We start from the raw sequence: 27,803 nt of genomic DNA, 5'->3' as shown, positions 1-27,803 counted from the left end.
TCTTTTGTTGCTCTCTTCCTATTTGTTCAAGTTGTAGGGATAATTCTTTGATTTTGGTCCTTTCTTGTTTGGGGATGCATGCATTTCTTGCTATAAATTGACCTCTGAGTACTGCTTTAGCTGGTCCCAAAGATTCTGATAGGAAGTGTTTTCATTCTCATTGGATTCCATGAATTTCTTTATTTTGTCCTTAATTTCTTCTAAACCCAGTAGTTTTTGAGCAAGGTATTGTTCAGTTTCCAAGTGTTTGGTTTCTTTTCCTTGTTTTTTCTGTTATTGATTTCTACTTTTATGGCTTTATGGTCAAAGAAGATGCTTTGTAATATATCGATGTTTTGGATTCTGTTAAGGCTTGCTTTATGGCCTAATATGTGATATACCCTAGAGAATGTTCCATGTGTGTTGGAAAAGAAAGTATACTTGGCTGTTGTTAGGTGGAGTGTTCTGTATATGAGGTCAAGTTTGTTGATTGTGACATCTAGATCTTTTGTGTCTTTATTGAGCTTCTTTTTGGATGTTCTTCCTTCAATGAAAGTTGTGTGTTGATGTCTCCTACTATTACTGTGGAGCTGTCTATCTCCATTTTAGAGTTTGTTTTATGTATCTGGAAGCCCTATCATTGGATGCATAAATATTTAGTATGGTTATATCCTCCTGGTATGTTGTTCCTTTAATCACTATATAGTGTCCTTCCTTATCCTTTGTGGTGGATTTAACTTTAAAGTCTATTTTGTTGGAAATTAATATTACCACTCCTGCTCTTTTTTGATTGCTGTTTGCTTGATGTGTTTTTTCCATCCTTTGAGTTTTATTTTGTTTGTTTTTTAAGTCTAAGGTATGTCTCTTGTAGGCAGCATATAGGTGGATCTTGTTTTTTTATCCATTCTGCCACTCACTGTCTCTTTATTGGTGCATTTAATCCATTTACATTCAGTGTAATTATGGATAGGTATGAGTTTAGTACTGTTATTTTAATGTCTTTTTTTGTGCATTGTGGACAGTTTCTTTTTGCACTTAATTTTTTGTGCTGAGTAGTTTATCTCTGTATATTGTCTCTTCTTGTTTTCCATTGTTGTTGATTTTGTTTTTGCTGAGTCTTTGTGTTTCTCTTGTATTTTGTTTTGATGTGTAGGATTGTTACGCTCCTTTGTGGTTACCTTAATATTTACCCCTATTTTTCTAAGTTTCAGCAAAACCTTTCTCTCTTTATATGGCCTTGACTTCATCTCTATATAAATGATGTTTAACTACATTTTTTAGTCTGCCTTTATTGATTTAATATTGTCATCTTATACATAATGACATCGCTGTTACCCTGTTTTAGTGTTTTTTCTTCTTGATTTATTTTTGTGATTTCCCTACGTGGGTTGATATCTGGTTGCTCTGTCTTGTGTTCTATTCTTGGGTTGATGTCTGATGTTACTGATTTTCTAACCAGAGAACTCCCTTTATTACTTCTTGTAGTTTTGGTTTGGTTTATGCAAATTCCCTAAACTTCTGTTTATCTGGAAATGTCCTAATTTTGCCTTCATATTTGAGAGAAAGTTTTGCAGAATATATGATCCTTGGCTGGCAATTTCTTTTTCCTTCAATGGTTTATATATGTCATCCCATTGCCTTCTTGCTGCCTGGTTTCTGCTGAGTAGTCTGAGTTTATTCTTACTGATTCTCCTTTGTAGGTGACTTTTCGTTTATCCCTAACCACTCTTAAAATTCTCTCTTTTTATTTGATTTTGGTAAGTTTGATTATAATATGTCTTGGTGACTTCTGTTTGGGATCTAACTTATGTGGGGTTCGATCAGCATCTTGTATAGATACCTTCTTATCTTTCATGATATCACAGAAGTTTTCTGCCAACAAATCTTCAACAATTCTCCCTATTCTCCCTCCCTATTCTAGTACTCCAATCACTTGTAGGTTATTTCTCTTGATAGAGTCCCACATGATTCTTAGAGTTTCTTCATTTTTTCTTATTCTTTTATCTGATTTTTATTCAAATATGTGGGTGGCAAGTTATTAATTCTGACTTCCATTTCCTCAGTTTTGCTCCTCTGACTTTGTATTGAGTTGTCTAATTTTGAAATTTTATTGTTAATCTGAACTTCAGATTGCTGTCTCTCTATGGATTCTTGCAGCCTATTAGATTTTTCGTTATGTTCTTGAATAACCTTCTTAATTTCCTCGACTGCTTTATCTGTCTGTTCCTTGGCTTGTTCTGCATTTTACTTGATCTCCTTCCTGATCTCTTGAAGAGTTCTGTATATTAATCTTTTGTATTCCACCTCTGGCAATTCCAGGAAAACATCTTCTTCTGTAACATTCCTTGATTCTTTGTTTTGAGAGCTTGCTGAAATGATCATGGTCTGCTTCTTTATGGATTCGATATTGACTGTTGCCTCTGAGCTATGTATAAGTTATTGTATTAATTTATGTTTACTTGTCCTATAGGGGTGCTATGAATTGGAATCGACTTGAGAGCACTGGGTTTGTTTTTTTTTGGTTTACTGTATCCTAGCTTCTTGCTTTGTTTTGTTTTGATATGCCCAAATAGGCTGCTTGAGTGAGCTAGCTTGGTTACTTGTGCCTTTGAAGTTCTAACATCCTGTCACCAGGTGGCTAGAACTGTCACCAGGTATATGAACCCAGGAGTCCATTCACTCTTTTTTGTATGGATTCAGCCCATGTGTCCAGGTAGCTGGTCACCAAGTGCGTGGTGCAGGCTCTGTCCTACAGTCTTAGAGGGGCAGAGGTGTTTGGTGTAAGCATAGGTATCTGGTTGCAGCAGGGTGTCATGCTCTGAGCAAGGCAGGGTGCTGACAACCATCCCCTGAGTGTCTGTGAGGAAAGTGCATACCTGTTCCCTAGAGTGCACAGGTGGGTGGGTTCTGCAGCTGGAGTGTAGGCTTTTGGTTGTAAGGACTGGGAGGTACCACTTATCCTTGGACACCTGTCATGGGTGGTTAGGAGGCATGGGTGGAGCCACCAGTCCTCAGGTACTTGATGTGTGTAGGTGAGAACCCTGTTTAATAGGCAGAGTGGTGTGGAACATCAAAAACCCACCTCTCCACCACACAGTTGAAGTCAGATCTCAGGCACATACACCATTGCAGTCTGCCAACAAGGCCCTAAGCTCCTGAAATGGGCCCACACAAGTCCATGCAGCAGTGAAAGGCATTCAAACTCTGTGGACCATCAGTGCCTGGACAGGAGCCTCTTCTGCCCTGAGTTCCCAGCTTAGGGGAGCTGGCAGATTATCTTTCCCCCCAATTGTTAATTTATTTCTTCTCTAAGGCCAGAAGAATGGCTCAGGGTATGAAGCAGAACCTATCTCAGACCTTGGAAAATCAGCAGCCACTGAAGCAAAATATAAGTACTTGCAGTAAATTAACACAAGTACTTATATTTTGCCAAGAGCACTGTTCTTCTCTGATTCCAGAGACGTGAGAAGACTGTGCAGCTCACTGTCTCTCCCTGAGGAACCCATGTCCCAAACGCTACACTAGCCCTGCAGTGGTCATGCCACCAAGAGGCACTGGTTCCTGCCGAGTCAGGTCTAGCAACTCCTCACTGTTTCTGAACCATCTCTCCCTCCTCCTGCTGCCCAGTCCAATTTCCTAACTTTGCCTTTGATTTTCAGGGCCCCTACTTGCCATATATATAATCACTTCACTTGTTTTTTCAGGTCTTTGTTGTAAGAGGGATCGCTGGAAGCAACTGACTACTCCACTGTCTTGGTCCCACCTCCTGTCTGTCTTTTTAAGGCTTTATGTTGCAGACCCTTCATTAACGAGGACTTGTACCCTGCCATCAGGATACTCTACCCACAAGAAAGGAAGGCAATTGTTGATATAGTCCTATCGGTGGAACACACTGATCTATGTTGCCTCAGCCTATTAAAAATTAAATGATCAAATACCCTCCAACCAGTTCTCACAGTTTCATTAATTTTCTTGATACTAGAAAATAATGATGGAAAGGGGTAAGTCCCCAGGTGCATTCGAGCTCTCAGAGGATCAATCATGAAAGGAAAGAAGGAAAAAACAGACTTTCCTGGACAGAATTTATTTCCTTTTATCCAGAAAAAAATCAATAACCCATATAGTTTAAACAGTGGTTTGTACTAAAACATTTTTCATAATAATTAGTGTTGAGAGAAAAGGTGATCTTTTGTTTGGATGTTTTATAAGAGGTTAAAGTGGAGAGGTTAAAACCAAACCAAATCCATTGCCATCAAGTCAATTCTGACTCACAGTGACCCTAGAGGACTCAGTATAGTGCCCTATAGGGTTTCCAAGAGCACCTGGTGGATTCAAACTGCAGATTTTTTTGGTTAGCAGCCATAGCTCTTAACCACTATGCCACAAAGTTTTCCATAGGTTAATGCTGGATAAATACTACTGAAAGTACATTTCCCGCAGGAGCTGTTTCAATTGCAAGGTTAGGGGACAAAGTCAGTGCCCCTGCCTTCAGAATGAAATCTGAGGAAAGGCTCTCCAGCAGACACTTGACCTGCTCCTGGCCCAGTTTGATCTTTTCATCCAGCTTTTGCTGCTCAGTGTGGAGTGCTGACTTCATTTTCACAAAATGCTGGTAGTCCTGGAGTTTCTCCTCCAAAAGGTAATTGGCCTATACGTCCAGCACCACCTGCTCTCTTCGATGGAGGTTGTCCTTGAGCTGCTGGGCATCCCACTTCTCCTTGAGGTAGCTCCATTCTTCATTACTGGCATCTTCCCCAAGGCCAGGATGTTCTCAACATGGACCAGGCACCTCAAGAGGGAAAGCAGCAGGTTTACCATTTTGTCCAAGTCCCCTATGAACATCTTGTATTTGTCAAACTCATTGGGCTTGCAGCGCTTACGGATCAAAGCCTCTACTTTCTCAAGGCATTACTGAGCTTGACGTCCATCAGCAGACTCCCTTTCACTTTCTGAAGGGTGTCAAGCTTGTGCGTGAAGCTTCCCGTGAGTTCTTCCTTCTTTTCATCTGCCTGCTCCTCTTTCTCATTCACCTCTAACGGTATATTTTCAGTTTTGTTCAGAAGCTCAGCGTTGGATGCAGACACACTGTAATAAGCAGGACAGTTGACCAACATGCCCATCATTTCCTTTTCTTCACTCCTCTTATCTTTGCACCCTGGGCAGTTGACAACTCTCACCATGGCCTTTCTCTTTATGTCATTTTCCATCATCAAGTTAACATCTTGGGGAAACAAGCCTTCCATCAGGTCCATAGTTCTCTTCATTCTAGAGTCTGAAACCAAAATATTTGCCTGAGATTTGTCTTGGTGGACAATTTCTTTGGCTAAAGGCTCTGTTCTGGTGTCTTTTGAGATCTTCTGAATACCAGCACTGATTTTCTTTTCTAAGCCCTGAGTTCCACTGACTGGATCATGAGTGAGGCTTTGGGTCTGAATGGGAGGCGGCTGCCCTGGACTTAGCTGTGTGCCAAGAAACCCAGCCAGCTGGGGCTGGTCACCCATGATGGAGGGTCAGTTGGTCTCATTGGCCCCAAAGCCCTGATAGAAGCTTGGAGTCTAGAAGCCAGTATCTGACTATCCACCAAATGGGCTACACGAGGGTCTGGTCTTTCTCTTGAAGTCATCATCTTGGAAAACTTGCTAGAGCTGCTGGTATCGTGGTCCTCGTAAGCTTCTCTGTCCAGCTGTGCCTCACACACAGCTTGGGGAGAGGAAAGTCATCCAAGCTATTCACCAGGGTTTCCAGGCTCAGTGGAGAGGGTGGAGGTGGAGGAAGAGCTTCAAATGTGGGGCTAGAACTGGTACGGGTTGCAATTACTTCACAAACACTTCATTGTCATAATCTTCCCGAGGTGGTGGGGAAGCCTACAGGACTGACTTGGATAATGGAAGGCAGATCCTCCCTGGACTGCTTGGGGCCCCAACAGGTGTATCTGGCTCAAAAGTGCTCTTTAGCTTGGAAGACTCTGCTGTTTTTTATAGTTTTCAAGTTTACAAACTCTGGCGACAATGGTTTCTCAGGAAGACTGTCCTCTCAGACTGTGCTTAGGCCCATTTTACTTAAGGAGGAGGAGGTAGAAGAGGCCTCTGGGGCAGTGAGAACTTTTTCTTCATCCTCTTCTCTATCCCATTCTCTGGGCTGATGGATTCCAAGCCTCTGGAACTTGGAGACTGGGTCAGGCTGGGACTGTTGTTTTGGAGGGGTTATTGCAGGGGTGCAGAGCGAAAGAGGCTGTCGTCCTTCCTGACTGTTCTTCTCAGCCTACTGGTCAGCAGCAGCCTGTGAGCAGTAGGTAGAGGACACAGTGGAAGTCAGAGCGGAGCTGAGTGGGGTCTGTGGTCCCGCCCTGGTGTCTGTAAGATGGTCTTGCATTCCTGCTGGTAGTGGCCTGGGACAAGGTGTCCTGCTAGATTGTCTGTGAGGGTCCAGGGTTCACTGGGAACTGAGGGGCCATCAATTGCTCTGTAGCCTGCGGTAGGATGGTGTGTGAACAGTGGCTTCTTACCAAACAACTGAGTGACCTAGATCCAGTGCCAGTCAAGGAGCATGGATCCTTCACAAGAAGACTGTTGTCCCACAAAAGCATATCCTGGTGCTTTTTGTCTATAGTGGGAGATGACCTGGACCACATGTGGGCAGGAATAGCCAGGACACTGGAGCACTCCAGCAGGTCTTCAGCCGACTTGAAATTCCTGGTCCTCCTGAGTGTCCTAGCCACTCTCTGGGGGCCCCAAGGCCCATAGTTGGCCCCACCCAGCAGCTCAGTCCTGTTAGGCTCCTTTGATGCCTGGCAGTCCCCTCACTGTCATTCCCAGTTAATACAACTACAATTCAAATTTACGGACAAATCACTAAAGCCAAAGATAAAGAAACTAAAGATTTTTACCAACTTCTGCACTCTGAAATTGACTGAACATGCAATCAGGATGCATTGGTAATTATGGATGATTTGAAAGCAAAAGTTGGAAAAAGAAGAAGGATTGGTAGCTGGGAAATATGGCCTTGGTAAAAGAAACAATGCTGGAGATGGCATGATAGAATTTTGCAAGACCAGCGACTTCTTCATCTTAAATACCTTTTCTCACCAACATAAACAGCGACTATACACGTGGACCTCACCTGATGGAATACACAGGAATAAAATTTACTTCATCTGTGGAAAGAGATAATGGAAAAGCTCAACATCAACAGTTAGAACAAGGTCAGGGACCGACGGTGAAACAGACCGTCAATTACTCATATGCAAGTTCAAGTTGAAATGGAAGAAAATTAGAACAGGTCCACGAGAGCCAAAGTATGACCTTGAGTATAACCCATCTGAATTTAGAGACAACTCCAAAGACCAGATGAGTTGTGAAATGACATGGAGGACATCAGACATGAAGAAAGAAAGAGGTTATTAAAATACAGGAAAGAAAGAAAAGACCAAAATGGATATCAGAATGGACTCTGAAGATTGCTCTTGAATGTCCAGTACCTAAAGCAAAAGGAAGAAATGATGATGTAAAAGAGCTGAACAGAAGGTTTCAAAGGGCAACTCAAGAGAAAAAGAATTATAATGAAAAGTGCAAAGATCTGGAGACAGAAAACCAAAAGGGAAGAGCACACTCAGAATTTCTCAAGCTGAAAGAGCTAAAGAAAAAGTGGAGCCTCGAGTTTCAATATTGAAGGGTTCTACAGAGAAAATATTAAACATTACAGGAAGCATCAAAAGAAGATAGAAGGAATACAGAGTCACTATACCAAAAAGAATTGGTCGACATTTAACCATTTCAGGAGGTAGCACATGATCAGGAACCAATTGTACTGAAGGAAGGAACAAGTCCAAGCTGAACTGAAGGCATTGGCTAAAAACAAGGCTCCAGGAATTGATGGAATGCCAATTGAGATGCTTCAACACGTGGATGTGTGCTGGAAGCGCTCACTCCTTTATGCCAAGAAATATGGAAGGTAGCTACCTGGCCAACTGATTGGAAGAGATGCTTATTTATGCCTATTCCCAAGAAAGGTCATCCAAATAGATGCAGAAATTATTGAACAATATCATTAATATCACATGCAAGTAAAATTTTACTGAAGATCATTCAAAAGTGGCTGCAGGAGTGTATCGATAGGGAACTTCCAGAAATTCAAGGCAGATTCAGAAGATAACTTGGAACCAGGGATATCATTGCTGATGTCAGATGGATCCTGGCTGAAAGTAGAGAATACCAGAAAGATGTTTACCTGTGTTTTATGACTACAAAGAAATTCGACCATGTGGATAATAACAAATTATGGATAGCTTTGCAAAGAACGGGAATGCCAGAACACTTAGTTGTGCTCATGAGGAACCTTTACATAGATCAAAAGGCAGTTGATCAAACAGAAAAAGGGAATACTGTGTGGATTAAAGTCAGGAAAGGTGTGCATCAGGGTTGTATTTGTTCACAATACTTATTCAATCTGTATGCTGAGCAAATAATCCAAGAAGCTGGACTACATGAAGAAGAACGTGGCATCAGGATTTGAGGAAGACTTAGTAAAACTTGCCTTGTGCAGATGACACAACCTTGCTTGTTGAAAGTAAAAAGGAGTTGAAGCACTTACTGATGAAGATCAAAGATCCCAGGCTTGAGTATCAATTACACTTCAACATAAAGAAAACAAAAATGCTCATAACTGGACAAATAAGCAACATCATGATAAATGGAGAAAAGATTGAAGTTGCCAAGGATATCATTTTACTTTGTGCCACAATCAGCACCCATAGGAGCAGCAGTCAAGAAATCAAAAGACACATTGCATTGGGCAAATCTGCTACAAAAGACCTCTTTAAAGTGTTGAAAAGCAAAGATGTCGCCTTTGAAAACTAAGGTGTGCCTGACCCAAGTCATGGTGTTTTCAATTGCCTCATATGCATGAGGAAGCTAGACAATGAATAAAGAAGACCAAAGAAGAATAGACATTTGCCATTGAATTATGGTGATGACAAAGAATATTGAATATACCATGGACTGCCAAAAGAACAAACAAATCTGTCTTGGAAGAAGTGCATCCAGAATGTTCTTTAGAAAGAAAGATGGCGAGACATCTCACATACTTTGGACATGTTATCTAGAGGGATCACTCCCTGGAGAAGGACATCATACTTGTTTAAGTAGAGGTTCAGCAAAAAAGAGGAAGACCCTAAATGAGATGGATTAACACAGTGGCTGCAACAATGGGCTCAAGCATAACAAAGATTGTGAGGGTGGTGCAAGACTAGGTAGTGTTTCGTTCTGTTGTGCATAGGGTCGCAATGAGTCAGAACCGACTCAATAGCACGTAACAACAACCCAACAATAAAGGGCATTTATACAAAACCAACAGCTCACGTCATTCTAAATAGAGAGACTCAAACTGTTTCCCTTGAGAACAGGAACCAGACTAGGATGCCCTTTATCACCACTCTTATTCAACATTGTGCTGGAAATCCTAGCTACAGCAATAATGCAAGAAAATAAAGTGCATCCAAATTGGTATGAAAGAGGTAAAACTATACCTGTTTGTGGATGATGTGACCGTATACCCAGAAAACCCCAAAGCATCCACAAGAAAGCTACTGGAACTAACAGAAGATTTCAGCAAAGTCACAGGATAAAAGGTTAACATACAAAAATCAGTTGGATTCCTCTGCACTGACAAAGAGAACTTCCAAAAGGAACTCAGCAAATCAATGCCATTTACAATAGCCCCCAAGAAGATAAAATACTTAGGAATAAATCTAACCAGGGATATATAGACCCTATACAAAGAAAACTACAAATCACTACTGCCAGAAACCAAAGGAGACCTACCTTCATGTTCATGGATAGGCAGAGTCAACATTGTGAAAATGTCAATACTCCCCAAAGTGATCTATAGATACAATGCAGTCCCAATCCAAATTCCAATAGCATTCTTTAAAGACATGGACAAAAAAATCATCACATTTATATGGAAAGGGAGAGGCCCTATGTAAGCAAAGCATTAAAGAAGAAAAGAACAAAGTAGGAGGCCTCACACTACCTGATCTCAGAACCTATTATACAGTCACAGTAGTCAAAGCAGCCTGGTGCTTGTACAACAACAGACACATAGACCTATGGAAGAGATTCGAGAACCCAGATGTAAATACGTCCATCTATAAGCAGCTGATATTTGACAAACCATCAAAGTCTATTGAAACGGGAATAGACAGTCTTATTAACGAATGGTGCTGGCATAACTGGATGTCAATCTATTAAAAGAACGAAACAGAAGCCATATCTCACACGATACACAAGAACTAACTCAAAAATGATCAAAGACATAAATACAAAACCTAAAATCACGGAAGAAAAAATAGGGACAACACTAAAACCCACTCCGTCAAATTGACTCCGACTCATAGCGATCCTATAGGACAGAGTAGAACTGCCCCATAGAGTTTCCAAGGAGCACCTGGTGGATTAGAACTGCCAACCTCTTGGTTAGCAGCCATAGCACTTAAACAATACACCACCAGGGTTAGGAGCCCTAATATATGGCATAAAAAAAAATTATACACTATAATAATTTGCAGACCAGAAGATAAACTAGATAACTAGGTGTACCTAAAAATTAAACTTATGCTCATCAAAAGACTTCACCAAAAGAGAAAAAGAGAACCTACAGACTGGAAAAAAATTCTCGGCTACAGCATTTCCAACAAGGGTCTAATTTCTAAAATTAGCTGCCTGAATGTCTTCTTTGGTGAAGTGTCTGTTCATATCCTTTGCCAATTTTTTATTTGAATTATTTGTCTTTTTCTTATTGAGGTGTTGAAGTATTCTATATTGTTGGTGTTGTTAGGTGCCATAGAGTTGGTTCTGACTTGTAGTGACCCTATGCACAACAGAGCGAAACGCTGCCCGGTCCTGCGCCATCCCCACAATCGCTGTTATGCTGGAGCTCATTATTGCAGCCACTGTGTCAATCCACCTCATTAAGGGTCTTCCTCTTGTCCACCTAACCTTTACTTTGCCAAGCACGATGTCCCTCTCCAGGGACTGATCCCTCCTGACAACATGTCCGAAGTATGTAAGACGCAGTCTCACCATCCTTGCTTCTAAGGAGCATTTTCGTTGTACTTCTTCCAAGACAGACTTGTTCATTCTTTTGGCAGTCCATGGTATATTCAATATTCTTCACCAACACCACAATTCAAAAGTGTCAATTCTTCTTTGGTCTTCCTTATTTATAATCCAGCTTTTGCATGCATATGAGGTGATTGAAAACACCGTGGCTTGAGCCAGGTGCACTTTAGTCTTCAAGGTGACATCTTTGGTTTCCAACACTTTGAAGAGTTCTTTCATAACAGATTTGCCCAATGCAATGTGTCGTTTGATTTCTTGACTGCTGGTTCCATGGGTGTTGATTGTCAACCCAAGTAAAATGAAATCCTTGTCAACTTCAATCTTTTCTCCATTTATCATGTCATATTGTTGGTCCAGTTGTGAGGATACTTGTCTTCTTTACGTTGAGGTGTAATCCATACTGAAGGCTGTGGTCTTTAATCTTCATCAATAAGTGCTTCAGGCTTTCTTCACTTTCAGCAATCAAGGTTGTATCTTCTGCAGAGATTATTAATGAGTCTTCCTCCAATTGTGATGCCCCATTATTCTTCATATAGTACAGCTTCTCGGATTATTTGCTCAGCATACAGATTGAATAGATATGGTGAAAGAATACAACCTTGACACACACGTTTCCTGACTTTAAACCAATCAGTATCCCCTTGTTCTGTCTGAACAACTGCCTCTTGATCTATATAAAGGTTCCTCATAAGCACAATTAAGTGTTCTGGAATTCACATTCTTTGCAATATTATCCATAATTTGTTATGATCCACACAGTTGAATGCCTTGGCATAGTCAATAAAACACAGGTAAACATCCTTCTGGTATTCTCTGCTTTCAGCCAGGATCCATCTGACATCAGCAATGGTATCCTTCATTCCATGTCCTCTCCTGAAACCTGCCTGAATTTCTGGCAGTTCCCTGTCGATGTACTGCTGCAGTCGTTTTTGAATGATCTTCAGCAAAATTTTGCTTGCCTATGATATTAATGATAGTATTCTACAATTTCCACATTTGGTTGGATCACCTTTCTTGGGAATAGGCATAAATATGGATCTCTCCCAGTGAGTTGGCCAGGAAGCTATCTTCCATATTTCTTGGCATAGAAGAGTGAGCACTTCCAGTGCTGCTTCTGTTTGTTGAAACATCTCAATTGATATTCCATCCATTCCCTGAGCCCTGTGTCTGTCAGTTTGTCATACTGTGGGGACTTGTGTGTTGCTGTGATGCTGGAAGCTAGGCCACCAGTATTCAGTATGCCACCAGTAGGGTCACCCATGGAGGACAGGTTTCAGCTGAGCTTCCAGACTAAGACAGACTAGGAAGAAGGACCCAGTAGTCTACTTCTGAAAAGTATTAGCCAGTGAAAACCTTATGAATAGCAGCAGAACATTGTCTGATATAATGCTGGAAGATGAGCCCCCGGGTTGGAAGACACTCAAAAGATGACTGCGGAAGAGCTGACTCCTCAAAGTAGAGTCGACCTTAATGATGTGGATGGAGTAAAGCTTTCGGGACCTGCGTTTGCTGATGTGGCACGACTCAAAATGAGAAGTAACAGCTGCAAACATCCATTAATAATCAGAACCCGGAATGTACAAATTATGAACCTAGGAAAATTAGAAATCATCAAAAATAAAATGGAATACATAAAAACATTGATATCCTAGGCATTAGTGAACTGAAATGGACTGATATTAGCCATTTTGAATCAGACAATCACATAATCTACTATGCTGGGAATGACAACTTGAAGAGGAATGGTTTTGCATTCATCATCAAAAAGAACATTTCAAGATCTATCCTAAAGTACAATGCTGTCAGTGATAGGATGATATCCACAGGCCTACAAGAAAGACCAGTTAATACGACTATTATTCAAACATGCGCACCAACCACTAGGGCCAAAGATGAAGAAATAGAAGATTTTTATTAGCTGCTGCAGTCTGAAATTGATGAAACATACAGTCAAGACGCATTGATAATTACTGGTGATTTTAATGCAAAAGCTGGAAATGAAGAAGGATAAGTAGTTGGAAAATATGGCCTTGGTGATAGAAACGATGCTGGAGATTGAATGATAGAAGTTTGCAAGACCAGCGACTTCTTCATTACAAATACCTTCTTTCACCAACATAAACGGCGACTATACACATGGACCTTGCCAGATGGAACACACAGAAATCAAGTTGACTACATCTGTGGAAAGAGACAATGGAAAAGGTCAATATCATCAGTCAGAACAAGGCCAGGGGCCAACTGTAGAACAGACCATCAATTGCTCATATGCAAGTTCAAGTTGAAACTGAAGAAAATCAGAGAAGTCCACGAGAGCCAAAATATGACCTTGAGTATATCCCATTTGAATTTAGAGACCATCTGAAGAATAGATTTGATGCATCGAACACTGGTGACCGAAGACCAGATGAGTTGTGGAATGACATCAAGGACGTCATACGTGAGGAAAGCAAGAGGTCATTGAAGAGACAGGAAAGAAAGAAAAGGCCAAGATGGATGTTGGAGAGGACTCTGAAACTTGCTTTCAAACGTCGAGCAGCTAAAGCAAAAGGAAGAATTGATGAAGTAAAAGAACTGAACAGAAGATTTCAAAGGGCTTCTCGAGAAGACAAAGTAAAGTATTATAATGACATGTGCAAAGAGCTGGAGATGGAAAACCAAAAGGGGAGAACATGCTCTGCATTTCTCAAGCTGAAAGAACTGAAGAAAAAATTCAAGCCTCAAGTTGCAATAGTGAAGGATTCTATGGGGGAAAATATTAAATGACGCAGGAAGCATCAAAAGAAGATGGAAGGAACACAGGGAGTCATTATACCAAAAAGAATTAGTTGATGTTCAAACATTTCAAGAGGTAGCATATGATCAGGAACCGATGGTACTGAAGGAAGAGGTCCAAGCTGCTCTGAAGGCATTGGAGAAAAACAAGGCTCCAGGAATTGATAGAACATCAATTGAGATGTCTCAACAAATGGATGCAGCACTGGAGTGCTCACTCGTCTATGCCAAGAATATGAAAGAAGCTTCCTAGACACATCCAAATACCTTGAGGGACGAAGTTGCTGGGGCAGAGCTTTAAGGACTACGGTCTCGGGGGACATCTAGGTCAAACGGCACAACATAGCTCATAAAGAAAATGTTCTATTCCCTACTTTGGTGAGCAGAGTTTGGGGTCTTAAAAGTTTGCAAGTGTCCACCTAAGATGCATCTATAGGTCCTATCACATTCTGGTCAAAGGAGAATGAAGAAAACTAAAGACACAAGGAAAATATTAGTCCAAAGGATTAATGGACCACATGAACCACAGCTTCTACCAGCTGTGCCCAGAAGAACTAGATGGTGCCAGGCTACCACCACCAACCACTCTGACAAAGATCACAATAGAAGGTCCCAGGCAGAGCAGGAGAAAAATGTAGAAAAACATCCAAACTTACAAGAAAAGACAAGAAACTTATTGGTCTGACAGAGAGTGGAGGAGTCCCCTAGAATATGACCTCGAACACTGTGTTAACTCAGTACTGAAACCACACCTGAAGTCCACCTGTCAGCAAAACATTAGATAGACCTATAAAACAAAAAATAACACACATGAGGCAGGTGCTTCTTAGTTCAGTCAAGTATATGAGACTAAATAGTTAACATCTGTCCAAAAGCAAAGAGAAGGCGGAACGGGACAGGAAAACTGGACGTATGGACATAGAGAACTCAGGGTAGAAAGGAAGTGGGGAAGAGTGCTGACACATTGAGGGGATTGCAAACAATGTCACAAAACAATTTGTATATAAATTTTTGAATGAGAAACAAATTTGCACTATAAACTTTCACATAAAACACAATAAAATAAAAAACAAGGAAAGGGGCAAAAGAGTTTTTTGGGTTTGTCTTATTGAAATGAATTAAAAATGTTAAAAAAAATTTTTATATTCAATTCTTCCACTAGCTCACCAATAGATTGTAAAATGAGGGTTATTTTGAGTTTGATCAAGCTCACTGTAGGGAACGTTTTGGAAAGAGAAAAAAAGAAATTTTTTTTTTTTTTCTCTTTGCTACTTATACACCCATCTGCATAAAAAAAATAGAAATAGAGGGGAGAAGGTATATTCTAAAGATAATTACTACTTGGGAACCAGCTAGACAAGAAAATGCCAGTGAGAAAGATAAACTAGGATGGCACCCAGTTAATGGATTGTGCTGTTATCAGGGATAGGTGGTATAGGTTGAAAAAAAGTGTATGTTCACCTTGACAAGTTTATAGGATATCCAGAGAGATACAGAATAAGTGCTTGGAAATATCAGTCTACAGTTTAGATGTGAAGTCAGGATAAGCAGTTAAATTTTTGAGTCACCATTTCACTGAAATAGGCATATCAAGGGACATGGGTGGTTCAGTGGTAGAGTTCTCACCTTCCATACTGGAGGCCAGGGTTTGTTTCCTGGTAATGTACCTTATGTGTAGTAAAATTTTGCTGAAGATTATTTCTAAAATTGTTGCAGCATCTACAAGGAACTGCCAAAATTCAAACCAGATTTAGAAGAGGACGTGGAATGAGGAATATCATTACTGATTTCAGGTGGATCTTGGCTGAAAGCAGAGAATAGCAGAAAGACGTTTATCTGTGTTTTATTGACTAGGCAAAGGGAGTTTACCGTGTGACTCATAACACATTATGGATAATCATGTATTGCATTGAGCAATTTTGTTGCAAAGAAATCTTTAAAGTGTTCAAAAGTAAAGGTGTCACTTTGAGGGCTAAGGTGCACCTGACCCAAGCCATGGTATTTTCAATCATATGCATGCAAAAGCTGGAAAATGAATAAGGAAGACCGAAGATGAATCGATGCCTTTTAAATTTTGGTGTTGGAAAAGAATATTGACTATACCATTGAATGTGAGAAAAATGAACAAGTCTGTCTTGGAAGAAATACAGCCAGAGTGCTTCTTGGAAGCAATAATGGCTAGACATCATCTCATGTACTTTGTCCATGTTATCATGTGGGACTGTTCCCTGGAGAAGGACATCATGCTTGGTAAAGGATCAGCGAAAAAGAGAAAGACCCTCAACGAGATGGACTGACACAGTGGCTGCAACAATGGGCTCAACTATATAACGTTTGTGAGGATGAGGCAGGATGGGGCAGTGTTTTCGTTCTCTTGTACGTAGGGTTGCTATGAGTCAGAAGTGACCCGATGGCACCTGACAACAATGCACCTCATGTGTAGTCAACAGCTGTCTGTCAGTGGAGGTTTGTGCGTTGCTGTGATGCTGAACAGATTTCAGTAGCCCTTCCACACTAAAACAGACTAGGAAGAAAGACTGCGCTATCTACATCTGAAAATCAGCCAACGGATGACTCTGTGGATCACAACGGTCCAATCTTCAATCGACTGTGGAGATAACGCAGGACTTGTCAGCATTTTATTCAGTTCTGCACGGGGCCGACTCCAAAATAGCTAACAAATTTCACTGAAAGTTTTTTCTTTGGATATCCACTAATTCATTCAGCAACCATTTATTGAGTGGTTATTTTATGCCATGCACTTATTCCAGTGTCAGAAATAAAACATATCCCTGCTTTTATGAAGTTTACTTTTATGAAGTGAATACAGATGTATTTATCCAGAGATAAAATAACTACCATTTTCTGTGAGTTTATCCTGTATGCCAATACCGTACAAAGTACTTTTTTCCAAAAAATCACCAAATTCTATAAGACCATTGTTAAATAAGGAATAAATATTACAGTTTCAATTTATACATAAGATAATACAGCATTTAAAAAATTTAAAATAATTTTTTCCAAGCTATTCAGCTATAAGTCAGCTGAATCAGAATTCAAACTTTTTTTTTTTTCTGACTCTAATGCTCTTTAACTCCTACACTGCATAGATAATAAAAGAGCCCTGAAGAGGCAGCCTGGGAAATGCTCCTATATAAGGAAGGCCAGCAGAAGATAGCTCAGGAGCAAGGTAGGAAAGGAAGTGGAGTCTCAAAAGGAAAGAGAATTGCCCCCAATCAGAAGAATGACTTTGAGGACAGGTAACAAGTAAAGGGACAATCCACTGGGTCAAAAGCCCCCAGAAGTATGAGGTCACACATTGTACAGAGAACCCACTGAAGTCAGCTATGAGAAGGTCAATGGTGTGACCAGAGAGCAGCAAGAGCCAGAAATGGAGGGCTGATGGGAGACAAGCAAGTGGCAACGTTGACTGTGAGAATATATCATGTAACATAATTGGAGAGAATTTAGGAAGGAGAGTAAAGATACATTGCCTTAGTAACAGGGGAATTAGAATCAACATGGTAGATTAACTGGAATGATCCTACTATACAGGTTGTAGAGAAATTTCAGATTTTTTTTAACAAGAAAATTCCATATTGCTACACTTTGGGAGCACTTTTGTTTCAGAGTAATTGGATGAAGGCTGTTCACTTCTTGCAATTTTATAATAGCCAAAATTCTATTGATGTTTTGTCTGAAGAAACTAACTAAATATTTATAAAAATTAAATGTAGTTCACATTAATTTCTTATGTGACCTTTCTATAAGCTACTTAATATGACTCTGGTTAAAACCAAGTGGTTGGGACAAAGGTCACGAATATTCTACTGCCATAATTATGGGTATTACGATATAGGAGGTGGGGTACTTTGTGGAGGAAATGTGTACCTATGGTGTTTTTAAAAAAAATTTGGTGAAAATTATCATCTTATAAAATGATGTATGTAATTCACACCATGATTTGCCTAAGATGCCGAGCAAAACAAGACAGAAAAATATGACTTTTGGCAGGAGAAAACAGATCACAAGTGCTATACAAGGAGACAGGCACTAGTTATGGAATTTGATGAGCACTTGAAGGCATCAGCTTGATTTTCACAAGCTTATTCATTGATTTTGTAAATGTTTTAGAAAAAAGGCCCCAAAAAAAAAAAAAAAAAAACCAATAGTAATAACAATAAGCTTGATCGTTGGAAAAGTTTTTAAACTTTCCCTCTGAGGACGTCATTAGGATCTTTAAAAGGCCCATCCTTTAATCATATCAGTTTAAATTAACGAGGAATAACACTAATGCAATTATTGTTACTTTTCGATACTTTCCCTCTCTTTCTCCTTCTTCCCTTCCCTCCCCAACATTCTTTTATAAAATTTAATTCTTGAGTACCTTATTCATATTATAGTGTTCATGACCAAAAAATTTTTTCTCCACCAGGTGAAAATAATCTCTTTCCTTTTTATTTCCTCATTTTCTCCATGTTTTTTGTAGTAGATGGTAATGGCAAGGCATTCCCCCTTGCCCTCAGTTGTTAGGAGTCAGCCTGCTGACCATTCTCAATTATAACCTCTCCCAGGAGTTACCCTGATGCACTGGAAGCCAGCTTTACTGGAAATGTCTGAGAGTGGGAAATTCCACATGACACAGACAGAATAGAGGTGGGAGATAGAAGGGGTAATCAACGACTGGCTTTTTGGGGGTACAAAAAAACAACCTCTCTCCTCAACTCCTTAGAGGCTTTCTTGCTCCAGAGCCTCTCCATGGGATCAGACTGAGGTTCTCCTTCCCCATGTTCTGTCCTTGCTTCGCTCACAAGTTGCACCTGAGAGCATCTACTCACTCTACCATTTACGAAAGAATCCCATCTCAGGCTCTGCTTTCAGGAAACCAGACCCAAGTGCTTCTGTCAGAGTACTTGCCACTCTTTAACTTGTGAAGTTCTGTAAATACCTGCTTGAATGACAATATTTCAATATATTTCCCCACCTATTAAGTCATGTTGCATTTTAAACCGTACTAATGATTAAAAAAAAAAAAAAAAAAAAACCCTATGTCGCAATTCTACTTTCTAACACATGGGGTCTTCATGGGTCAGAATCTACTTAATGTCAACTAACCAAAGCAACAAAAACACCTTAAGATGAAGACATGAAAACATAAGAGCAAAGTTTTTGTCATTGTAGATGATTCATTTGCACGTCAGAGGCCTTTCTGAAGTCACATCCATGGCTGGGGATGCTGCCGTAATCCATCCCAAGTACCTTAAGTATTATTTATCTTCCCCCATAGCTTCCCTAAATAAATATGTGAACAAGGAACTGAAAAATGCTAAGTTATATAGTTGAATAATTATTAACGAATCAAATAAATGAAGTCACCTATCCACTTGCTTCTCTATCCATATACCTCTAGTGCTCATCAAAGGTGAGGGCATTTAGCAGAGTCGTTGAGAGAGTCGGGGAGTGTTCAGAACACATACAAAGCTGAGTTCAAATCTCAGCTCTGCCACCTATTAGATTTGGTTCTTGGGAAACTTACATAACCTTGCCATGTTTTCTTTTCCTCATCTATAAAATAAGGTGTACCAACTTCGAAGAATATTGTGAGAACCAAAGCTGGCCATAGAGTAAGAATTTAACAGTTTTCAGCCATTTTTATTCTGAAATGTCTTAATGCATTTTATTTATTTATTTAATAACTTTTATTAAGCTTCAAGTGAACGTTTACAAATCCAATCAGTCTGTCACATATAAGTTTACATACATCTCACTCCCTACTCCCACTTACTCTCCCCCTCTTGAGTCAGCCCTTTCAGTCTCTCCTTTCTTGACAATTTCGCCTGCTTCCCTCTCTCTCTATCCTCCCATCCCCCCTCCAGACAAGAGTTGCCAACACAATCTCAAGTGTCCACCTGATATAATTAGCTCACTCTTCATCAGCGTCTCTCTCCCACCCGCGGACCAGTCCCTTTCATGTCTGATGAGTTGTCTTGGGGGATGGTTCCTGTCCTGTGTCAACTGAAGGTCTGGAGACCATGGCCGCCGGGATTCCTCCGGTCTCAGTCAGACCATTAAGTTTGGTCTTTTTATGAGAATTTGCGGTCTGTATCCCACTGATCTCCTCCTCCCTCAGGGGTCCTCTGCTGTGCTCCCTGTCAGGGCAGTCATCGATTGTGGCCGGGCACCAACTAGTTCTTCTGGTCTCAGGATGATGTAGGTCTCTGGTTTATGTGGCCCTTTCTGTCTCTTGGGCTCTTAGTTGTCGTGTGGCCTTGGTGTTCTTCATTTTCCTTTGCTCCAGGTGGGTTGAGACCAATTGCTGCATCTTAGATGGCCGTTTGTTAGCATTTAAGACCCCAGACGCCACATTTCAAAGTGGGATACAGAATGATTTCATAATAGAATTATTTTGCCAATTGACTTAGAAGTCCCCGCAAACCATGTTCCCCAGACCCCCGCACTTGCTCCCCTGACCTTTGAAGCATTCATTTTATCCCGGAAACTTTTTTGCTTTTGGTCCAGTCCAATTGAGCTGACCTTCCATGTATTGAGTGTTGTCTTTCTCTTCACCTAAAAAAAAAAAAGCAGTTCTTATCTACAGATTAATCAATAAAAAACCCTCTCCCACCCTCCCTCCCTCCCCACCTCGTAACCACAAAAGTATGTGTTCTTCTCTGGTTTACTATTTCTCAAGATCTTATAATAGTGGTCTTATACAATATTTGTCCTTTTGCCTCTGACTCATTTCGCTCAGCATAATGTCTTCCAGTTTCCTCCATGTTATGAAATGTTCCAGAGATTCATCACTGTTCTTTATCGATGCGTAGTATTCCATTGTGTGAATATACCACAATTTATTTACCCATTCATCCGTTGATGGACACCTTGGTTGCTTCCAGGTTTTTGCTATTGTAAACAGAGCTGCAATAAACATGGGTGTGCATATATCTGTTTGTATGAAGGCTCTTGTATCTCTAGGGTATATTCCTAGGAGTGGGATTTCTGGGTTGTATGGTAGTTCTATTTCTAACTGTTTAAGATAACGCCAGATAGATTTCCAAAGTGGTTGTACCATTTTACATTCCCACCAGCAGTGTATGAGAGTTCCAATCTCTCCGCAGCCTCTCCAACATTTATTATTTTGTGTTTTTTGGATTAATGCCAGCCTTGCTGGTGTGAGATGAAATCTCATCGTAGTTTTAATTTGCATTTCTCTAATGGCTAATGATCGAGAGCATTTTCTCATGTATCTGTTGGCTGCCTGAATATCTTCTTTAGTGAAATGTGTGTTCATATCCTTTGCCCACTTCTTGATTGGGTTGTTTGTCTTTTTGTGGTTGAGTTTTGACAGAATCATGTAGATTTTAGAGATCAGGCGCTGGTCGGAGATGTCATAGCTGAAAATTCTTTCCCAATCTGTAGGTGGTCTTTTTACTCTTTTGGTGAAGTCTTTAGATGAGCATAGGTGTTTGATTTTTAGGAGCTCCCAGTTATCGGGTTTCTCTTCATCATTTTTGGTAATGTTTTGTATTCGGTTTACACCTTGTATTAGGGCTCCTAGGGTTGTCCCAATTTTTTCTTCCATGATCTTTATCGTTTTAGTCTTTATGTTTAGGTCTTTGATCCACTTGGAGTTAGTTTTTGTGCATGGTGTGAGGTATGGGTCCTGTTTCATTTTTTTGCAAATGGATATCCAGTTATGCCAGCACCATTTGTTAAAAAGGCTATCTTTTCCCCAGTTAATTGACACTGGTCCTTTGTCAAATATCAGCTGCTCATATGTGGATGGATCTACGTCTGGGTTCTCAATTCTGTTCCATTGGTCTATGTGTCTGTTGTTGTACCAATACCAGGCTGTTTTGACTACTGTGGCTGTATAATAGGTTCTGAAGTCAGGTAAGGTGAGGCCTCCCACTTTCTTCTTCTTTTTCAGTAGTGCTTTGCTTATCCGGGGCTTCTTTCCCTTCCATATGAAATTGGTGATTTGTTTCTCTATCCCCTTAAAATATGACATTGGAATTTGGATCGGAAGTGCGTTAAATGTATAGATGGCTTTTGGTAGAATAGACATTTTTACTATGTTAAGTCTTCCTATCCATGAGCAAGGTATGTTTTTCCACTTAAGTATGTCCTTTTGAATTTCTTGTAGTAGAGCTTTGTAGTTTTCTTTGTATAGGTCTTTTACATCCTTGGTAAGATTTATTCCTAAGTATCTTATCTTCTTGGGGGCTACTGTGAATGGTATTGATTTGGTTATTTCCTCTTCGGTGTTCTTTTTGTTGATGTAGAGGAATCCAAGTGATTTTTGTATGTTTATAACCTGAGACTCTGCCAAACTCTTCTATTAGTTTCAGTAGTTTTCTGGAGGATTCCTTAGGGTTTTCTGTGTATATAATCATGTCATCTGCAAATAGTGATAACTTTACTTCTTCCTTGCCAATCCGGATACCTTTTATTTCTTTGTCTAGCCTAATTGCCCTGGCTAAGACTTCCAACACGATGTTGAATAAGAGCGGTGATAAAGGGCATCCTTGTCTGGTTCCCGTTCTCAAGGGAAATGCTTTCAGGTTCTCTCCATTTAGAGTGATAATTGGCTGTTGGCTTTGCATAGATGCCCTTTATTATGTTGAGGAATTTTCCTTCAATTCCTATTTTGGTAAGAGTTTTTATCATGAATGGGTGTTGGACTTTGTCAAATGCCTTTTCTGCATCAATTGATAAGATCATGTGGTTTTTGTCTTTTGTTTTATTTATGTGATGGATTACATTAATGGTTTTTCTGATATTAAACCAGCCTTGCATACCTGGTATAAATCCCACTTGATCAGGGTGAATTATTTTTTTGATGTGTTGTTGGATTCTATTGGCTAGAATTTTGTTGAGGATTTTTGCATCAATGTTCATGAGGGATATAGGTCTATAATTTTCTTTTTTTGTAATGTCTTTACCTGGTTTTGGTATCAGGGATATGGTGGCTTCATAGAATGAGTTGGGTAGTATTCCGTCATTTTCTATGCTTTGGAATACCTTTAGTAGTAGTGGTGTTAACTGTTCTCTGAAAGTTTGGTAGAACTCTGCAGTGAAGCCGTCCGGGCCAGGGCTTTTTTTTGTTGGGAGTTTTTTGATTACCGTTTCAATCTCTTTTTTTGTTATGGGTCTATTTAGTTGTTCTACTTCTGAATGTGTTAGTTTAGGTAGGTAGTGTTTTTCCAGGAATTCATCCATTTCTTCTAGGTTTTCAAATTTGTAAGAGTACAATTTTTCATAATAATCTGAAATGATTCTTTTAATTTCATTTGGTTCTGTTGTGATGTGGTCCTTCTCATTTCTTATTCAGGTTATTTGTTTCCTTTCCTGTATTTCTTTAGTCAGTCTAGCCAATGGTTTATCAATTTTGTTAATTTTTTCAAAGAACCAGCTTTTGGCTTTGTTAATTCTTTCAATTGTTTTTCTGTTCTCTAATTCATTTAGTTCAGCTCTAATTTTTATTATTTGTTTTCTTCTGGTGCCTGATGGATTCTTTTGTTGCTCACTTTCTATTTGTTCAAGTTGTAGGGACAGTTCTCTGATTTTGGCTCTTTCTTCTTTTTGTATGTGTGCATTTATTGATATAAATTGGCCTCTGAGCACTGCTTTTGCTGTGTCCCAGAGGTTTTGATAGGAAGTATTTTCATTCTCGTTGCTTTCTATGAATTTCCTTATTCCCTCCTTGATGTCTTCTATAACCCAGTCTTTTTTCAGGAGGGTATTGTTCATTTTCCAAGTATTTGATTTCTTTTCCCTAGTTTTTCTGTTATTGATCTCTAGTTTTATTGCCTTGTGGTCTGAGAAGATGCTTTGTAATATTTCGATGTTTTGGACTCTGCAAAGGTTTGTTTTATGACCTAATATGTGGTCTATTCTAGAGAATGTTCCATGTGCGCTAGAAAAAAAAATATATTTTGCAGCAGTTGGGTGGAGAGTTCTGTATAAGTCAATGAGGTCAAGTTGGTTGATTGTTGTAATTAGATCTTCCGTGTCTCTGTTGAGCTTCTTACTGGATGTCCTGTCCTTCTCCGAAAGTGGTGTGTTGAAGTCTCCTACTATAATTGTGGAGGTATCTATCTCGCTTTTCAGTTCTGCTAAAATTTGATTTATGTATCTTGCAGCCCTGTCATTGGGTGCGTAAATATTTAATATGGTTATGTCTTCCTGATCAATGGTCCCTTTTATCATTATATAGTGTCCTTCTTTATCCTTTGTGGTGAATTTAAGTCTAAAGTCTATTTTGTCAGAAATTAATATTGCTACTCCTCTTCTTTTTTGCTTATTGTTTGCTTGATATACTTTTTTCCATCCTTTGAGTTTTAGTTTGTTTGTGTCTCTAAGTCTAAGGTGTGTCTCTTGTAGGCAGCATATAGATGGATCGTGTTTCTTTATCCAGTCTGTGACTCTCTGTCTCTTTATTGGTGCATTTAGTCCATTTACATTCAGTGTAATTATAGATAAATAAGTTTTTAGTGCTGTCATTTTGATGCCTTTTTATGTGTGTTGTTGACAATTTCATTTTTCCACATACTTTTTTGTGCTGAGGCGTTTTTCTTAGTAAATTGTGAGATCCTCATTTTCATAGTGCTTGACTTTATGTTAGTTGAGTCGTTACGTTTTTCTTGGTTTTTATCTTGAGTTATAGAGTTGTTATACCTTTTTGTGGTTACCTTATTATTTACCCCTGTTTTTCTAAGTAAAAACCTAACTTGTATTGTTCTATATCGCCTTGTATCACTCTCCATATGGCAGTTCAATGCCTCCTGTATTTAGTCCCTCTTTTTGATTATTGTGATCTTTTACCTATTGACTTCCATGATTCCCTGTTATGTGTATTTTTTTTTTTAATTAATCTTAATTTGTTCGTTTTTGTGATTTCCCTATTTGAGTTGATATCAGGACGTTCTGTTTTGTGACCTTGTGTTGTGCTGATATCTGATATTATTGGTTCTCTGACCAAACAATATCCTTTAGTATTTCTTGTAGCTTTGGTTTGGTTTTTGCAAATTCTCTAAACTTGCGTTTGTCTGTAAATATCTTAATTTCGCCTTCATATTTCAGAGAGAGTTTCGCTGGATATATGATCCTTGGCTGGCAGTTTTTCTCCTTCAGTGTTCTGTATATGTCGTCCCATTCCCTTCTTGCCTGCATGGTTTCTGCTGAGTAGTCAGAACATATTCTTATTGATTCTCCATTGTAGGAAACCTTTCTTTTCCCCCTGGCTGCTTTTAAAATTTTCTGTTTATCTTTGGTTTTGGTGTTTGATGGTAATATGTCTTGGTGTTTTTCTTTTTGGATCAATCTTAAATGGGGTTCGATGAGCACCTTGGATAGCTATCCTTTCGTCTTTCATGATGTCAGGGAAGTTTTGTGTCAGGAGTTCTTCAACTATTTTCTCTGTGTTTTCTGTCCCCCCTCCCTGTTCTGGGACTCCAATCACCCGCAGGTTATACTTCTTGATAGAGTCCCACATAATTCTTAGGGTTTCTTCATTTTTTTTAATTCTTTTATCTGATTTTTTTTCAGCTATGTTGGTGTTGATTCCCTGGTCCTCCAGATGTCCCAGTGTGCATTCTAATTGCTCGAGTCTGCTCCTCTGACTTCCTAGTGCGTTGTCTAATTCTGTTATTTTATTGTTAATCTTTTGGATTTCTACATGTTGTCTCTCTATGGATTCTTGCAACTTATTAATTTTTCCAGTATGTTCTTGAATAATCTTTTTGAGTTCTTCAACAGTTTTATCAGTGTGTTCCTTGGCTTTTTCTGCAGTTATCCTAATTTCATTTGTGATATCATTAAGCATTCTGTAAATTAGTTTTTTATATTCTGTATCTGATAATTCCAAGATTGTATCTTCATTTGGGAAGGGTTTTGATTCTTTTGTTTGGGGGGTTGGAGAAGCTGTCACAGTCTGCTTCTTTAAGTGGTTTGATATGGATTGTTGTCTCCGCGCCATCACTGGGAAACTAGTTTTTCCAGAAAATCCGCTAAAAAAAATGCAGTCAGATCCCTATCAGAGTTCTCCCTCTGGCTCAGGCTATTCAGATGTTAATGAAGCCGCCTGGGGAGGGTGGGGGAGGGAACAGAGAGATAGGAGAGTAGCACCTCAGAATATAGCCAGAGTTGCTTGTCTTGCTTGGAATGACTATTATATCTGAGATTCCCGTGGGCACATCGCCTATGTGTGCTGGCTGTGTGGAGATTGCCCCCAGGGGGTCTGGCCCGCTGGAGTCACGGTCAGATCCTCCGCTTCCAGCCCCACGCCCGGCGTCAAGGCTCCCCTACTGGGACGGTGCACTCTCGACTCCAAAATCAGTCGCTGCCTCCCGGGCACTTCTCGTCCCTCCAGCCGCGTGGCCGTGCCACCTCCGAGAACCAGTTCGGCCTCCTCCCGGGGTTAGTTCAGATGGGTGGAGCAGCTCCCCGTGCTTGTGCCGTGACCACGTGTCCCGGCTGGGACGCTGTTCTCCCCGCTCCAATACCAGTCGCTGCCTCCCAGGGACTTCTCCTACCGGCTGCGTCCCACGCCGCCTGCGCGACCCGGCTGGCCCCCTTCCCGGGGTTAGTTCAGGGGGGTGGAGCAACTCTCCGTGTTTATGCCGTACCTGCGTCCAGTCCAAATCCCTGCGGGACGGTTCCCCGGCTCGGATGCTGCTCTTTCTGCTCCAAGACCAGTCACTGCCTCCCGGGGACTTCTCCTACTGGCTGCGTCCCATGCCGCCCGTGGAACCGGCTGGTCCCCCTCCCGGGGTTAGTTCAGGGGGGTGGAGCAGGTCTCTGTGCTTGTGCCGTACCTGACTGGTATGCTGGCTCCAGGCTCTGGAAACAATCGCTGCTTCCCCGTATTAGTTCGTTCTCCGTCTCTAAATCTGTGTTTGTTGTTCAGGGTTCGTAGATTGTTATGTATGTGATCGATTCACTTGTTTTTCCGTGTCTTTGTTGTAAGAGGGATCCGAGGTAGCGTCTGCCTCGTCCGCCATCTTGGCTCCGCCCCCTTAATGCATTTTATAATAGAACATTTTAGATAAAATTACTTCCTAGGGTTTTATCCATCAATTTCTCCTAGGCATCTCCAGGTCTAGCCTAGAAATCAGGAGGACGATTAGAAGGACAGATGGAATAAATCCCAAGTTTACCACCAGGAAATCAAGAAAGCAGCAGTCTGAGCTTTCACTACAGAGAAAATCAGTATTGAAATCAGACACAGAAGACATGAATTACATAGTCAAAGCCCTTTCCAGGACTCCCTTTCTCCCTCTATCTCTTCTGTAGATAGGCTAAGAGTACAAAGACGCAGGGAATATCAAAGTATTCCTTGTAATTTTCAAATATCCATGGCTTAGACTGGTATGGAAGAATATTGAGAAAAGTCATCCCTTAGTTCCTAAACTCCTCAAGGATAGAGGCTACATCAAATATCAAATAGATTTTGAAGTCTTTCCCATAGTGGCCCATACAGTGATAGTCATAGAGTAAATGATTGATAAATTCTTGAGGAACTAAGCTAAAGTAAATCTGCATACCAGAAGAGGAGAGTTTGTTTTAAAGGAAATAATAATAATAATGTATAACAAAGGAGAAACACAGAAATCCATGGCAAAGAAACAACAAAGACAATTATGCAGTAGTGGTGACAACATGAACCACAAGAACAAAGGTTCCTCCCACGTCAAAGACTTAATTATTTTACATAATTATGACTTACCATATTATTATTTTTATTTAAAAAAAGCTGTACATAGAGGTGGCATCTCACAAATTCATGAAAAATGGAGTCAAATAATCTGGCATAAGGAAGAGATGATGCAGGTCTTTGGCCTATTAAGAGGGCAAAACAACCAGTGAAGGAAACAGTTCAAACACTTAGGATCAGGAGGTAGTTGGCATGCCGTCCGGGGCCAGGCATCC

General features: G+C 40.2%; 1 pseudogene; it reads right to left on the bottom strand.

The window, feature by feature from the left end:
* The window catches only part of LOC126074835 (protein Shroom3-like), a 58,094-nt pseudogene that overhangs the window by 28,124 nt on the left and 2,167 nt on the right, over window positions 1-27,803 (bottom strand).

The sequence above is a fragment of the Elephas maximus genome, chromosome 4 (assembly GCF_024166365.1).
Source record: "Elephas maximus indicus isolate mEleMax1 chromosome 4, mEleMax1 primary haplotype, whole genome shotgun sequence".
Lineage (NCBI taxonomy): Eukaryota > Metazoa > Chordata > Mammalia > Proboscidea > Elephantidae > Elephas > Elephas maximus.
Note: the sequence above shows the minus strand (reverse complement) of the source record. Positions and strands in the feature narration are given on the sequence as shown.